Source organism: Diuraphis noxia, unplaced genomic scaffold (genome assembly GCF_037042655.1).
Source record: "Diuraphis noxia isolate RWA-SAM2 unplaced genomic scaffold, SU_Dnox_SAM2 contig0003, whole genome shotgun sequence".
Lineage (NCBI taxonomy): Eukaryota > Metazoa > Arthropoda > Insecta > Hemiptera > Aphididae > Diuraphis > Diuraphis noxia.
In genome coordinates, this window is record NW_028301713.1 from 37,309,606 (window position 1) to 37,326,697 (window position 17,092).

The window sequence follows — 17,092 nt, forward strand, 5'->3', positions numbered from 1 at the left end:
ATTATTATCCGTCCATTGTTATAATAATATACAGTATGAGAAAAATTGCGATTGTACCTAATATTAAACACACACACACACATATATATAGGATACCAATATACATAAGTATGTATACATATAACGTGCGATATGAAAGCGTGGGGTGCAGGGTGTGCTCGGCATTGCTGTTTTTCTCCCCTCAACGACGAAGAAACAAAAAACGTGATAAGAAAATAATATAGTTTACGATTGAAGCTCTACGCCCGCCACGCGCAATTAAATCGCAGTACGTGACTTTTGCCAGAGCCGTAAAAAATAAAAATAAGTATATATGCAATACGTACACCTCCACTCTATGCTTATAATATAAAATATATATACTCACCATTATTCGGCTATATATACCTCGTTGAATTATAACAATGATAATATAAAAGTATACCATATTATACCTCCCGCCATCCGATCTCATTTCGGATTCGCGATGGTAGCCTTTCGATATTGGTAGTAGCCATAGGTACTAAATTATACTGCTATAATAATGATTATTATTACCATAAACATTGCGCGGTGTAGTACACCTAATATTATTATAGTGCAGCGTCCGGATTCGATATAATAATAATGAGACATTTTTAATCCAAACGTCTATATATTTTCTTTTATCGGAATTATTATGAACTGTGACCCCACTCCATCAGTACGTACATATGCTCGAATAGGTACTCGATTAGTATGCCGCGGCCTTCCACTTTCGAGGCGTTGATTTATGCTGCCGGGAGACGACAACGGCTGCCTTATCGCCATCGCGCGTTCACACCAACGAGCCGACCACCGTGTATTTCACGAACAATCGTCAGTCGTCGATGCTTTATATTTGCATATTTTTTTTTTTAAATTTATTTATACTGCTTTCTGCTAAAAATAATTGCATGCTGAAAAATAACAGTATTATCTTTCCTGTTCCACCGATTCTTTTATATGTAGACTTTTTAACCGATTTCTCGAGCTTCGTGATGAATACAGTGAAAAAAAACGAACGGTGGACGTGTTATTATTACTGCAGATACGAAATATCTGTGTGAAAATTCCCAAAGACCAGAATTTAATATTAGGGTATGAGTAAAACTTAAAACAGAATTCGAATATTTGTCATGCTCAAGATCGGAAACATAATCGATAGTAAGAAACAAAGTATAATATAGGTACCTACGCTTCAATAGTTGTTTTATATTAGGAAAAGACAAAGCTCTGTAATACCCATTTGTATAATTTAATTTTTCTCATGGATGTGAGATGATCGACTTAGGTACTGAAATTTTGGCATTGTATACGGGTTTAACCGAACTATTCGAACACATTTGGAATGGCTCCGTAAACTTTTGGTGGGTTTTAGCAAGGGAAAGCGACCATCCATCTTTCGAGTCACGATTACATTCTTCGCGCGCAAAGTCCTCATGACTGCAGGTATAATATAATCGCAAATGTTTTGAGTCAACGTATACTGCAGATACGTTGGAGCGCGCGTTAATGAGTGACATATAAACGGGACCTTTGCTCTGTCTTAGAGTTTCTAAGAAGTTAATATAATATACATAGGTATTATTAAATTCACTTTATGTATATGTGATCCATAAAATAATGTTTTCATCGTTGGTGCGATGAATTCGTTATAATGCTTATACGGCGACAACATTACTACTACATTGTCTACTGTTCAGGCACCGCACACTATACAGTTTCATATAAGTTTGTTCGGAGATGGGTTTTATCTCGTTAACGGAGCCGACACAGAGAAACCGGAAAACCTTTTGGCAGTTCGCGAACCGGAACTACTTCCGCATAGTCCTCAACTCTCGCGTGTTTTGCAAAGGCGGCGGCATCATCTCACACGCGTTTCCCCACCTCCTCGCACAATGGTGGTAGAGTGTAGGATAATTTAATTGAATACGTACAACACACACACATATGGGAGTGTATAAACGCCGACAGCAAACTAGGGTAAGATAAGGAAAAAGAGGAGTATATATCTACTTAACTTTTGGCCGGATGCCGACGCGTAATGAAGTTTAACTCCGAGCCGTCTGATTTCTAAACTTTTAGCGGTCGGTGGGATAGTGACATCGACTCTGCTTTGTAATAATGTAATATTATATTAAAATATACTGTTTAAGGACTAAGAAGTTAAAAATGCTGTCATAAGAAACCAATAAAATGTACGAAAATAATTTTTTAGTAGAAATTAAATGACTCTTTTATACATTTTTTTAGAATGATAATTTGAATTTGTGTCTATCCAAATATTTACCTTGTTGAAACTATGTATTTTATTTTTATGACCAGTATATACTGAATAATTCATCTATCATAACGTATCAAACAAATAATCATTATAGTGAATAAATCAATTTAAATATAATGGTAGTAATTGAATTAAAGTTGATTCGAATACAGATTTCTTCCAATGGTGATCAGGTGACGATAGAATTCGAGTATATTGATGATCAACAACATCAAATTAATATGAGATATGATACATACACTTCAAGCCAGATCAACATTTGATACAATTTATGAAATCTGTATAACATAAGTCTATGTTTTATGATATAATACAATCATAAAGAGACTCGGGGAATGCTGGACTATTAAGCAACAAACAGTACAAACATCAGACATAATTATAAAAACTGCAGGTGGGTTATTATTTTATACTATACTATTTACAATAAAAAATATTTTTTATTTATAATATAAGTAAATGCGTTATTAATATAGATAATTGAGACTATTGAGAGTCGTGTATCTTATTAGATTTAATTAATTATTTTAATACATGCATAATTTATTTGGAGAATATATAATATATATATATTATAGGTAGGTACGTGATGGTAGCAGCAATATTCGCTCATCATTATTATATTGATTTACTATATTTATGGAAAAAGAAAAAAACACCACTCAGTAATAAGGGATCGCGGGGATCTCTGGGGACTACTAAACGGGGTATCTTCATAATGATCGAGCCAGTCTGGCGACACTGCTTTTATATTAATTGGGAAAATAAGAAACTTTTCGCACGCGCACACACAAAGCATACATTGCAGTGCATCACGGCGTAACACTATATATATATATATATATGTATATGGATATACATTTTATACATCGAAAGACCTTTTTAATTAAAGATAAAGTCTCGGAACACTGACGGGAAGATAGAGATAGAAAGTGTAGTCGGCGTCGGTCGGGGGCAAAATGAGGGTTGCGTGACAAGTTTTAACTGTCGGAGCTCGATTTTTACCACGTTCGAGTCTTGATTGATGAGAGCCCTCGATATAGAGACTGCTGGCGTTTTACAAAATGAGAAACCGTAGAATTATAAAATGAGAAAAGAAAAAAGGAAAAAATCGATGAGTTGTTCGTGCAGTTGTACCTTCACCATTACTGATGCAAGTAATAAAAATAAAATACGTAATGACACTATGTTATTATGCTGTAGTGCACTACCAACGCAACAACTATTATCCCGCCCAGTCTATCAATGTAATATTGCACCAGAATAATGTACATGAAATTGCTAATGTACTCAAAGCTAAAAATATGAACACCAGATGATAAATTTAAAAAAAAAAGTATATACATATATTAATAATAACGTATACACATATTCAGTTTGGCACTCGGTGATATGTTTATACGCGAGCTCCATTCGAACTCGTTCCAGTTCCGGGCACCGGTCCAGCTTTGAGGACCGATACACTATGTATACCGGCCAACGGAGTGTTAAAAAATAATAATTGAAAAAAAAAACGTCGATTGAAAGAGATTTGTTTACGTATCAAAAACCAGAACGGATGTCATTTTATGCAATACGGATATCGTGTGCCATACACTCGCGTCACTTTTAATTAACACATTTCGAATAAACACCGTTGCAAGACGAATCTGCAGACGAGTGAGGAGTCTGGAGGAGGTTTATAAAATTAGGGTTGGTTGGAGGAGAGTAAGACAATAATTAATAATTATATCATATTATAATAAATGATATATAATCAAGTACTATTTAGGGAAGTACTATCTAGTACTATTAAAATTATTATCATTATTATTATTATTTGAATGGTTGGAAACGGGTGTTTGGAGAATAAGATACTTGTAATCGTATATATATATAATATTGTTTGCATATGCATTACAGCGAATACGGAATACGCTATTAATATATAAAATGTAAATATATATCATATGTGTGTATGTGTGTGCGTATAGTATATGCGTGATGGGTAATGTATATAAAAATAATAAATTTTTTTTAAAAACGATATATTTTTACTCGTCGTGGTGTGGTCGATGGAAAATAATAAATAAGTCACCATAAATAGAACTGTACCGTAAACAGTTACGAAATCCTGATCGCTTTTCGAGAACGGTCTTATTTACGTCATAATATCAATCAACATTAAAATTCACACACGTGTGTACCTCCTAATAATAATCATAATTATAACAATAACACGACGAGAGTGGTACAACGGTACAAGTTCGCTTAGAAATCGAATAGATCGTAGGTTTACAGAAATCAACCATAATTAATAATCTAATGACTAATATTATCGTTAGGGTTATGAGTATGAAATATTGAAAAATATAATATTTTGATATCTATTTTTATTTTTATTTTTGGTATGTTTGACAAAGTCATCACTAAATAGTCACACTGATTTTATTGTAAGTTGATTAGTGATTATCGGTTTACGATTATGTTTTTCTTTGATGTTTATATAAATTATAACGATAATTGCTAATATAATATAATACCTATTTATATATTATTATATTCATAATAATATATTAATATACAAATGTAATATTATATTAGCCCTATAGGCTGTAAATTATAAATTATAATAATACTATTGTATTAAGTATTTAATAAATATACAATCTTTGTTTTATTTGAATACAAATAGGAATACTATATAAAGTTTTAACTCATAGATCATTATAAAATATTAAATAAACACGAATTAAGAAATTGATAAGGTAATTCTTGTGTTTTGAATCATTTTTAAGTATACTTATATGAATTTTATGTAATTTGTATAATGTAGGTACTTGGTATGTAAAGAAAATTTCAATTACATTTCCACTCTAGATTTAAATTAAAATTATTTCTTGTTATTTTTCATAAAAATGAAATATTTCAAAAAAAAATTTGATGACATTTTTGAACCCTAATAATTATCGTACTTACCGATCGTCTGCGTCTGGCGGCACACTGACATTCGACAAATCGCATTGGGTTCTTCGGAAGAATATGGTTTTTTTCGTCGCCACTCAACAGTTCGTGAGAATAGCTTTGATTACGACTGTGAATCTATAACAGAAAAAAAGCAACATTATAATATAATATAGAATTTAAACTGTAATACTCTTAAAGTAAGGTCCTTATTGTGTTATAACGTCAAGTCACAAACATGATATTTTCTTGGAAACTGTTCAACACAATATTATTATTAAAATATAATAATATTGCGATTTTCAGACAACATTGGATATTCTTCGAAACGCGAAGGATTCTACAATAAATATAATATAGGTAAGCAGAATTGCAACGTATTCATATTTTTTATTCGCAGATGCATTGTCCATCTCGGTAGAATATAATATTAAATATTGTATTGTTATAATATAGTTCAAAAACCGATGTCACCGATTTGTTCATGAACCGGAGTCCACTAAGATCATCGATATAGCGTGGTATTTTATATTTATTTTTGTACGTACATAGTCATGCTAGTTAAACGTTTAAAATATAACATTTATAAGCATCAACCATTTTACAGAAAAACATTTCTAGGATTTTGAACTTGTCTATATAATTATTAATTCTTATAAGATATCAGAAGAATTCAATAAATTACAACAATTTCTATTTTTACAGGCCAATTTTTTAAGACAAAATTCTTATTTTATTATTTATATGTTATGTTGTTTAAGATTAACAAAGAGGCATCTAGAGAAAATAAATTAGCTCCATCTTGGAGAAGTGGAGTGTGCAATGGTATTCTGTATATATCCCGAGCATGCGCACGCCTAGGGTCGATACTTTCCCCTCTATAATTCAATGTCACGTGGTTGCTTAGCCCTTATCCTATACCACATTCTCATTTTCAAACGTCGATAATATAATACACGTGAAGAAACCCTATTGCATGGTAGATAGGTATTAAACGTATATTATATAATATATAAATAGCTGCAGGGGTGGTAAGACTATGTTCAAACTGATATCTTATTTTGAGACTTATTTTTACGAGATTAACTTAAAAATATGTTTTTTTTTGTTTAAAGATCCAACAGCGATAATCAATAATATTATGGTCAGCTATGATGTTGTAGGAGTGAATTTCGGACGAACAAACACACACAATCATAAGCGAAATATTAGACAATTTTATTAGTACCTATTAGGTCCCTATTGTTTGATTGGTCTGAACTTATACTTATAATTTCAATGATGCGTGTAAAAAGTAGAATGATAAAATATATCAGGGACCTCAGCTGTGGTGCCTTTGCCAGTGGTTGGTGGGGTCGAGTGGAGGAGGGGGGCTGTGGTTTTGGGGGTTGTTGTGTGTACAATATTGACGAATGTACGGGATCGACATGAGGCGTGTAGGTGTAAGGGTGAGCCGTTACGGAGGATATCGCCGGGGATGATTGATGCCCGAAGCAGAGCCGCTGACAGCCACCACCACCACGTCCCCGGGGTTTTCCTCGCGCCCAGGGCAGCGCGCGTGGTTTAAACGCCGTGACGCTCCGGACCGAAAACAATGGTCGTGACGCGGAAACAACGTGATTAATGGTCGGGACGGTGGATGTGGGGGTGTAGGTGGGTGGATAAGGGAAGAAAGTTTGCGGACCGAGGAGAGCCACGTATAGCGCAGCGCTTCAGTCGTACCCGTACGTATAGTATTCTATACATATATATAAACGTAGTGTAGGTAGTACTGCAGAGGTGGTTTTATAGGTGTACACAGTACAACCAAAAAGCTTTTTCGATAAATCAAATAAAAACGCAACGGAAACGAACAAAAACGTCACTGGTAGGTAACACGCACGCACAAAAAACATGAACATACACACATATAAATTTATAGTGAATGTTCATGATTTGTCGGTAGAGAGCAAAATATTGAATTACATGATTGTATATGCTATATATAGACTTGAGTTGTAGTGATGACACTGAACTTAAATGTTTTGACCGTTGTGTTTCAAGAATTTAAATAATCAAGAATTGAAACAACTAATAATGTTTTGTTTTTTATATACATAATACAATAATGTGATTATGACTAAAAGTGAAAAATTAGAAAGAGGTGAGGTTTGGTTAGGAGTGGATAAAATTGTATCAAAATCAAAATAATTATTTATGTTAATTGAGTCATTCACAATCACAAACATCTAAAGACAAAATGGCAAATTATCAAGACGACAATAATTTTATAACTGCTCAGGTAGGTATTTAATTTATATAAAAATGTTTTAGTGATTAGAAGTATACAATATATATTACATATTATATACTATTGTGTGTGGTGTTTTGTTTTCTGACATCAACGTTGAAATAAAAAGATAACAAGAACCATCCGACTGGCATGTTTAACAATGATAAATTATATTATTGTTGTACTATATCGATTTGGAATGAAATAATCTCAGTACAAAAGCATCATAAAAGAAGACTTAGCAGTTTGGGTTTTGAAAAGTTAGTCCAATGTCGGATGTTGTTCGATTAATTACGTTTTCGAGGGACAAAAACGTTTGCTGGGAAGATTAATGCGGGTTACAGATCTGAGGAAACGAGGCTCGGGGAGGTTTTAATAGGAGATAATAACATTGACTAATCGTCTCGGAAAACAAACTCGGCGCAAACAAAACGGGTCTCGATGACGAATTCGGAGCCGGTAAACCGGGACAAGAAAGTGAGGAGATTGGAGCAGTGGGGACGATTTCACTCCAACCCTTGTAACAATTAGCCAGATGACGCGTTCAAGTTTTATGTATAAATCACGGTACATTATCTTGACGTGACAGCGAAATGGGCGACCCTGTTTGCAAATAAATTTCGCGGACAAGAGGAGGGCGACGCTTCAATGTGTATACAAACTTTAAAAACAACGATGGTCAATTATTTAGGTGTATCTATAATAGTATTAATGATAATGTGTTTGTTGAGAAATGGAAACCACGTTGACTTGATGGCGGGTAGTGTAATCCACTCTAGTGGGGGCATTTAATCAAAAAAAAATCAGCCGCAAACCATTTGTATGTATGATAATTATGTAAGAAAGAAATATAAACGCATTTAATACATACATAAATAAAGAGAACATAGAAAACTTGTTTGTCACACGTTCAGCTCTGCATCGTAGATCATCGGGTATTTAGAGTGGCTGCCGAATTTAAAAACTAATAATTTCTTAAAATTGATGAGGCCGAAATCGGGGATAAATTAATTTTAGAAAACCGCATAGAAAAATATTTGTTTATTATTCTACAGATGCGTCAAACGGTTATAGAACTTTGGACGATTGTCATATATATAGACCATGAGATTAAACAGATTTCAGATCGATGAAATAGTAATTATGATACGTATCATTGCAGTATAAATATTGATTCCGTGAGTCAAGCCTCTCCTTAAACGATTAAAAAAAAAAATAATAATAAAGGCAATTACCGGAAACTGATAATTAGTTTTGCTCAGTCATCATTGTTTATTTTTTTTCCATTATTATCGTCGAAGGTTTTTGTAATGCGGCTCTAAAGTATAGAGGAGCGGCTTTCCTGTGTCTTAACGAACAGTCCGCATTGTATCTATTTCCGTCCAAGACACTCCCTCCGAAACAACCGATTATACATTACGGCACACTGTCGTCGTCACCACAACAGCGGGTCGGTGTTGTTTAACGATCAGTTAGTTTTATTGAAAAAGTTGTAAATTATTGTCGTAATTTCCATAAGATCTCGCGTAGGTGTCGGTTTATCCGTTTTAAATTACACATAATATTAAACATTTTTTCCGCAAACGGAAACATTACCAGATTTCGTTAAACTCTGGACCACCGCCACACACGAAATACTAAAATATTTTTTTCAACTTGGCCATGGTAAACGTGCTATAAATCTATAACATGTTGTCATAACATAATAATTAAAGTGTCCAAGAAAATGTATTCCTAACAGTAATATAATACATAACTAATAAGCATTGTACATCGTATAGTGTGTTTACTATATGCCATAAAACCATAATATATACATGCTTTCAACTAGGGCCGGATTAAGACATTTTGAACCCCGGATTTAGGTTAGGTATCCTATATTTCAGAACATTTTTTTAATTAGTACATAGTAATGTATTATTGTATGTGCGCCAACTAGTTGAGAGGTTAACTAAGTGGTTGAGATACGTATTACGTACCGCGTTTATCGCATAATAATCGCTCGTAGATGTCGGTGGAAATATTATTATTTATACTTTAATAATATTATATTCGTTTATTAATAATATTATTATTATTGCGTGGACACTGTGACTGTATAGTCATTACTTGTAAATTCGGATATGACTAAATTCGTAGAAACGCTTATGTGAATTCGCGCGCCAACTACACTATCGTAAATTCGTAATTTTATTGCTAGTAGTTTTTTCACTCTAAATGGTACCTATACATTATTTCAAATCTTTGGGTCTTTAAAATCTTACACATATGGGGCTCAGATGCTCCCTTTATCCCTTTTGATTCGGCTCTGCCTTCATTTATATATAAACATTATATGTACAACATAATGGTATTATAACGGTTATATACATCTATATAATATCTTATCTATGACGTCGTAATGTTATTACGTTTTATAAAAAATACAAATATATAACATATTAGGACGATTAGAGGCCATTATTCGATGGTAAAACATCCGTGACAGACTACGATACATTTATAATAATACTCATACACCTAACTATATTATATTATAAAATACTATATTACGCTGTGGTTAGACAGTGTCTAGTATAGTATAGACAAATCACCGCAACAGTATTATGCGCGTGTATATAATATCATTATAATATGTGTACACAGATTTAATATTATATATATATATTACGATATCTATACCACACTGCTGGGGATTTGATTTATGTGTATTGGTATGCATTATAATAGGTATGGTTGTATACATGAGTTGGATCTGCACGGAGTCAGGAATAAATGAAAATCGAGTGTATCGAACCGTGTAGAACAGTCGCCGTAGCAGTAAGTCGTCGTACTATTCTGCTGTAGAGCATCGGCTCAGCCGGAAACGCGCAATAGAAACACACAATGACGACAGTGTATTATTACTATTATTGTGTATTATATAATAATATATAGCCGGAGGAGACAAAAATTCGCTTGCAGACGATGATGGTATCGTACGCCGACTTAGTTTTTCGCTCCACACACGCGCGTAATTGTAATGTAATTGAGAGAGAGAGAGAGAGAGCACGTGTGTGTATGTGAGTTTTCTGACCGACGCGTTAAGCACGACGTCGTATAGTCACGGAGAGGACATGGTAGAATAAATGCGATAATCGAGTGTAAGCCCCGTGGAATCGTCATCGTTGTCGTTGTCGTCCGAGGAAATACTATATACGTTAACAATAACGACTACACCCCTCGACCGTGTGCAAGTTGTATATAATATATTAATATACGATAACGGTTAAGATCAAAGTATGACTGTCTAACGACTCAAGTGAAAAGAAATACTCGTAATTCCAGTAGAGTTCGTCGAGAACAACTTATAGAAAGTGCCATTAATGTGGAACCTAATATTTATAATAAAACCTCTGCACGTCACTGTGCGCCAAATTCACAGGGTCTTTGCCTTCATGGGCCGTAATCGACTCAAACAATATAAAATACGATATAATCGTACTAGTTATATGTTTTTTATGTCATACGAAGCGACATATTAACGATAAACCCTGTCGTACTACACGCGTCGTATTATTTGAAACGGAAAATTTATTTGAAGAAGTAACTATTACATTGCTTAGTATAGGTACTGCTGTTGAAAATTACAAACGCAATTATTGTGGAAACACAAATTTCTCACGACTCTGGTGACTCATTTATGCTCATGCAATACCAAAATTATTTGTTTTAATTTATACAATATACTGTTATCCAATAAATTGATTTATCCGTAAAAATGTTAATTTTTTTACAAAAATGGTCATGCTTTAGACACTATGACGTAATCTTTTATATTGCAAAAATTATCTTAGATCAGCAATTTTGTACACGCCAAAATATTGTCATTTCTAATAACCGACAAAATTTTACTGACTTTTGTGCACAATGTTTTTATGACTGCGTATGGATTTAAGAGTTCTTTTTTCCTATATACAAAACAATTTTTTCTTAAGCATAACGAAATATTATTGCACGTCATCTATGAATAACGGTACTGATATTACACGAATAAATCAAAAATTACAATTGAAAAAGTATTCTAGTATTTTATTAGTTTATAGATTTTAATGTTTAAATAAAATTGCCTATATAAAACCCCGTAAAAATGCATGATTTGTTGCTACTGTAATAAATTGCCAAGTACCGGTGTATTCTGACTATTCTGAATTTGTTAGTGAATCGTAACTTGGTCTTGTATGTCTATTGGAATTCCTATATTTCCTTCTTCATCATTAATGCAGTTCTAATTACAAAAATACAATCCTATTGGCCCATTAGTCGTTACAGGATCGATGTAATCTGAAGTGCATCAGTGTACTTATTATAATTGTTGAAGAGTTATAGTAGTTAATTATTGGTTCTACTAAATTATACAGTTATTTCCAATGTGTTTACAGATATCGAGTGGATTGCCGTTATAAACACTATAACTAGTTGGTTTTTGTATACAGACTCGTTGTGAGTGGCAATTGAACTGTTAAACCAACAGCAATATTGGCGTTGAATATTTGCCGAGACAATAATACCGTCTACAATCAGCAGCACCACTATATTATTATTATTATAAAACAGTGGTACACAATTTTTCGACGGGTATTGTTGGTTTAATCACTAGTAAATAATATTACCATCATTCGAACTCGCGTACAGCTCTGATTATATATAAACGCACAGACCTTTTCGACAAGTGAATATTGCTTGCGAAATTACGAAAAAGGTGCAGTAAACGAAACAAGTGTACCTAGATATAGTAGATATGTTGTCATTAATATATACTATTCGCATACTGCAGAATAATAATAAAACGCGCGTGTTATACTCGTATCGATATAGGTATAATAAAATTATATAGTGATATTATTATAATAAACGGTATATTGTACAATAATATTGAGCAAGTTGATGAATCGATAAATAAAACGATACGAGACACAAAAAATCATAAAAAAAAACAAAATAAGTAAATACAAATTTATATTGGTATAGATAAGAGCTAAGAGATTAATCCTTAACGCTCGATCTAGATCGCTAAAAACAATTTTATCAAAAAATAAATTTACTAACTTAAAAACAAAACTACTTGTATATAAAACTCTCCTTAAGCCAATATGGACATACGGGTTACAACTCTGGAGATCTGCCAAAAAATCAAATCTAAATAAAATTCAAGTCTTTCAGAATATTACCCTCAGAAAAATCACTAACGCTCCCTTCTACGTCTCTAATGTAACTCTCCACCAAGATCTAGGTATTCTACCCCTGTTGTAACTGAAGTGAAACTATTTTACAAACGTTTCTTTGACAAACTTGAAAATCACCCTAACCCACTAATAAAAGAGCTACATACCTTTTCACTCCCTGGAAATCCTCAACGTAGACTCAAAAGGAAATGGTGTCGTGAACATTTAAATTAAATATCCCACAATCGCCCTAAATATTTCGTCAAGTAAGTAAGTGCAACTAATGGGTGGCTTCTTCATCAAGCAATCCATGTTTTTTTTAAACTCTTATCGTATACGCTGATTGTGCAAATTGTATAGATTGTGTATGTGCATTTGTAAAATACAAAAAAAAAAAATACAAATATTGGTATAGCGGGTGTGGGTACGCATTAAATAAAATAATTATAACGAATCGTGTTCACGAGTAGATTTAAAATAATCAGTGACAAAGTGCACAAAAACTACATTTTAACGAGAATTATTGCAAGCGAGGTGATATTACTTATTTTCGATAAAAAAAACTTAAAATTAAATTTCCGAAAATGTCTTGTTAAAAATGTACCCAACTTCACCGTATAATAATAATAATAATAATAATACGCGCCCAAATCGGAATAGTTGTTGACGGTGAGTGAGTATAGGACAGAAATGATAAATTCCCGTCAGAGGTTGAAAAATTCATATTTACACATGAAACAGACATAACAAAATAACGTTCGATGGTTTTACGCGGCTGCACCGTGACGAAGTCTTTTTTAATTATCGTGGACGCACATTAAAACGAATAATAATAATATATTTATTATTAAGACTCGGATGCACGCGACCAATGACCAGATATATAATATATAAGTAGTGGCTAGTACACAGTTGTCATGTTCGTCATGAATAATAATAAAATATATATAGTCGTCGTCGACGTCGCCGCCGACAAGGAGGCCTTTATTTCATTTCATTGTTTTGGCGTTTCGGGTGATGGGAAAAAAAATTAATTTCGAACGAACCACAACTGTTCGCGGGCCGTGTCGTGGTCATAATAATCGCGCGCATTTGTTTTTCTCTCATCCCCGTCCAACCCGAGACTGACGTTCTAGCACCCATTGTTGTCCTCTGAAAAAACGGCTACCGCGTATATTATTATTATTTTATTATCATGAACGGTCGTCACGATCGCCTGTTCACGCACTCACGCGCACCCGAGACGACGTGCACGAGGAGCAGTTGTATATGGTCCTTTTGTAGTTCCTATAACGAAAATCGAGACCTTCGTGCGTCGTCGTAAAACTTCGTAGGTACCTACTACAGGCGCGTATATTATTATTATTGTGCACACCGCCGTCGAACAAACGAAAAATAATAACAATATTATAATACCAACGATACCGGTAGCACTTCACCTCGTTGATTAATGACAAAAAACAATATAAGATTATTTTTATTATTCGTAAAGAGACGAGTCGTCGAACGCAGATGGAACCGGTTTGTGTAATGATAATAGTAATAATATTCATTTTATACTGCGGAAATATGACAGGTGCCACTTATTAATTATTATTATTATTATTATTATAACTGTTTTACTTTTCGAAAATCATACCTTTTTTTTACGTTACAACATCCTATTATTGGTGAAAAAATGTGTTTTACATAGGTTGAAGTACTTGCTCTTATAGTCTTAACTCTACTGTTTTTTTTTTTCTATAGAAAAATCGAATTTTCCTACGAAGTGGCGTATTTCGTTATTTATGACAGCTCACGCGTAATTCAATTTTGTACTCTAAAGAATAATATATAGAATATATATTTTATTTTAATAAATATTTTGAATTCAGTCATATTTGATATTATTGTAGTGAAGCAAATATTCGCCGGTCGTGAATGTTATTGAGTGCCTATTGATTTTATATTTGATAATTTAATAAGTTAAATAATATAATGTGCTACGAAATAGGCAAGCAATAAGCAAATACAAAAAGTTACTCATTTTGGATGAGGACCAAAAAAAAATTTTTTTTTTAAAAAAACAAAAAAATATATATAATATATATAATTGCTGAAAACATTTAGGTGTATGCAAGTTTAATTTATTATTATATATTATTTCTATTAGATGGAGTTGATTATTAATTAGGTATGAAAATCAGTTAATATACATTCACATTTATCAAGAAGAAAACGAGAGTATCGAGTTCAAAAAAATCATAGTATAATATAATATATTATAATATCAAGCAAGCAAGCACTAGCAGCGGGTCTCCGGCAAGCGTCGAAAGCATCGCAGAAGTTTCTCACGTTCACCTATCGCGCATTAAGCGGTCACGACGTCCGCTAGATATGTAAATATTATAAAATTATGCGTATAATATTATAATCTCGGACTGAATATCGTTCTCTCAGGATGAAACAAAAATAAATAAAATACAATATTTTTTTCAATCTCGTTTACACGCGGTTTTTTTTATTTTTGAATGTTACCGCAAACATGTTTAAATATATACACAGCATTATATAAAATATATAGTTCGTTCACTTATCTACGCGATGACAGCGTATGCGTCGCTGCGGAAATGTCGACGAAATACATAGGCTCACCGCTTGCACACCCACCCGACAACTATAGACACAACGTGCTTCCTCCTACTCCTCAACTTATATACTGGCTTTCTGAGAACTAAATTTTAATCTCACACAACTATACTCGTATAAAATATTTAAATGCTTATCGGTAACTGTAGTGGTACCTAAGTAAATAATATTTATATAATTTACCGATCCCAATAAAGTCTATAAGTTGACTATTTAATATTATCGTATACCTATGTTGTAATCGGATGTTTATGAAACGCTAACATTTTCATTTTAAGATCATGTTAGCCTAAGTAATAATTTTCTGGAATTCAGGATGTACATTGTACATATTTTAATAATAAACTACATACTTACACCAATTTTGTAGTTACGAAGTGATAACTATATAATACTACATATAATATGGCGAGAAGTCTATAAGAATGAATATCATTTATTTCAAAAGAATATAATAATATATTACATAATATCAAATTAAAAAATAATGTAGGTACATATTTTACATATCGGAGGCATGTAAAGTATTAATTTAAATACCATTTCCCGATTGACTTCAATAAATGAAATATTATAGTGAGGTATATTAAATTAAATATCTATGAATATTAATTAATGATTCTACTGACAGAAAGGCATTTAATGAGTGCTATGATTATGTATGACGAAATCCCTTTGAACAAGTTTTAACTTACTAAGTTTCTATAATATTTATAACACAAAAATGCATGTAGTAATATTATGGACATACATTTGGCAGGAGGCATGAAAAAATGTTTTTAAATTTATTCATTCATTATCGTTCTGATTATTATGTCGGTAGACCCACTTCATACAAGTGTTGATAATTGATATATTATACTGTTTATCGCACATCGTTTTTTTTTTTTTTTTTTTTTTTTTATATAAACGACAAATCGTGATAAACTGTATGATAATAAATATATATTTATTACAGTCGAGTGTATGTAACGCGTACACATATAATATATTATATAGGTCCTGGAGGCAACAGCATGTAGTGTTTGTGGTCGGCTCTCTTCGTTTTACGTATCGATAAGTATAATAATAATAGTATTATAACGCCCGTCTGGCTGTCGACGACATCGCCTCCTCGCACGTCATCGGTCTGTACATAACGACGCCGCGGGGGCATCGGCAGAAGAATTCATAGGCCGAAATCAACGGTGCTAATAATATTACAAAAGATAGGAGGAAAAACGTCAATCCACTACGGTGACACGCGGCGTGGGCGGCCCGACAATACCACGACGACAGCGTCCTTAATTCGAGAAAATTCTCGACGCGCCCGCCCGCACAAATCATAATATTATTTTGAGATATATTTACATACAACAACGTTAATCGTACGTCGAGCGTTCTTTTATCAGTTCCTATATTATTCGTTTCATAATAATATTATTATGCTACACGCACGTCATTCAAGAGTATTATTGTGGCCATATAGACGCAGTTCGTCTATAAAAATTATGGACGTTTGAGCACCAAGCGACACTTGCAGGGCAGTGACTCATCCATAAACGTGCATAGTGTTTATTAATGAAATAACAATCTTAGTTTAATGATATTGTTGAAATTTTTTTTTATGTGAACGATTTTAGAAGAAATGGTCATCGATAGAAGAACTTGAGGGGAAAACACTAAGTGCAAAATGAAATAATATAATAATTGTAACTTACATTATTTTTAAATAATATCAATGTTTCACTGTTAACATATTTAATAATTCCACATGTTTAT

The 17,092-nt window shown here is 32.9% G+C and overlaps 1 long non-coding RNA gene across 1 annotated transcript in view; it reads right to left on the reverse strand.

Moving 5' to 3' along the window:
* LOC107165347 (uncharacterized) overlaps positions 1–17,092 on the reverse strand; it is an 83,819-nt gene that overhangs the window by 21,402 nt on the left and 45,325 nt on the right. The window contains exon 6 of the long non-coding RNA XR_001506085.2: positions 5,243–5,365. This is a non-coding gene — a long non-coding RNA (uncharacterized LOC107165347). The remainder of the gene's footprint in view (positions 1–5,242; positions 5,366–17,092) is intronic.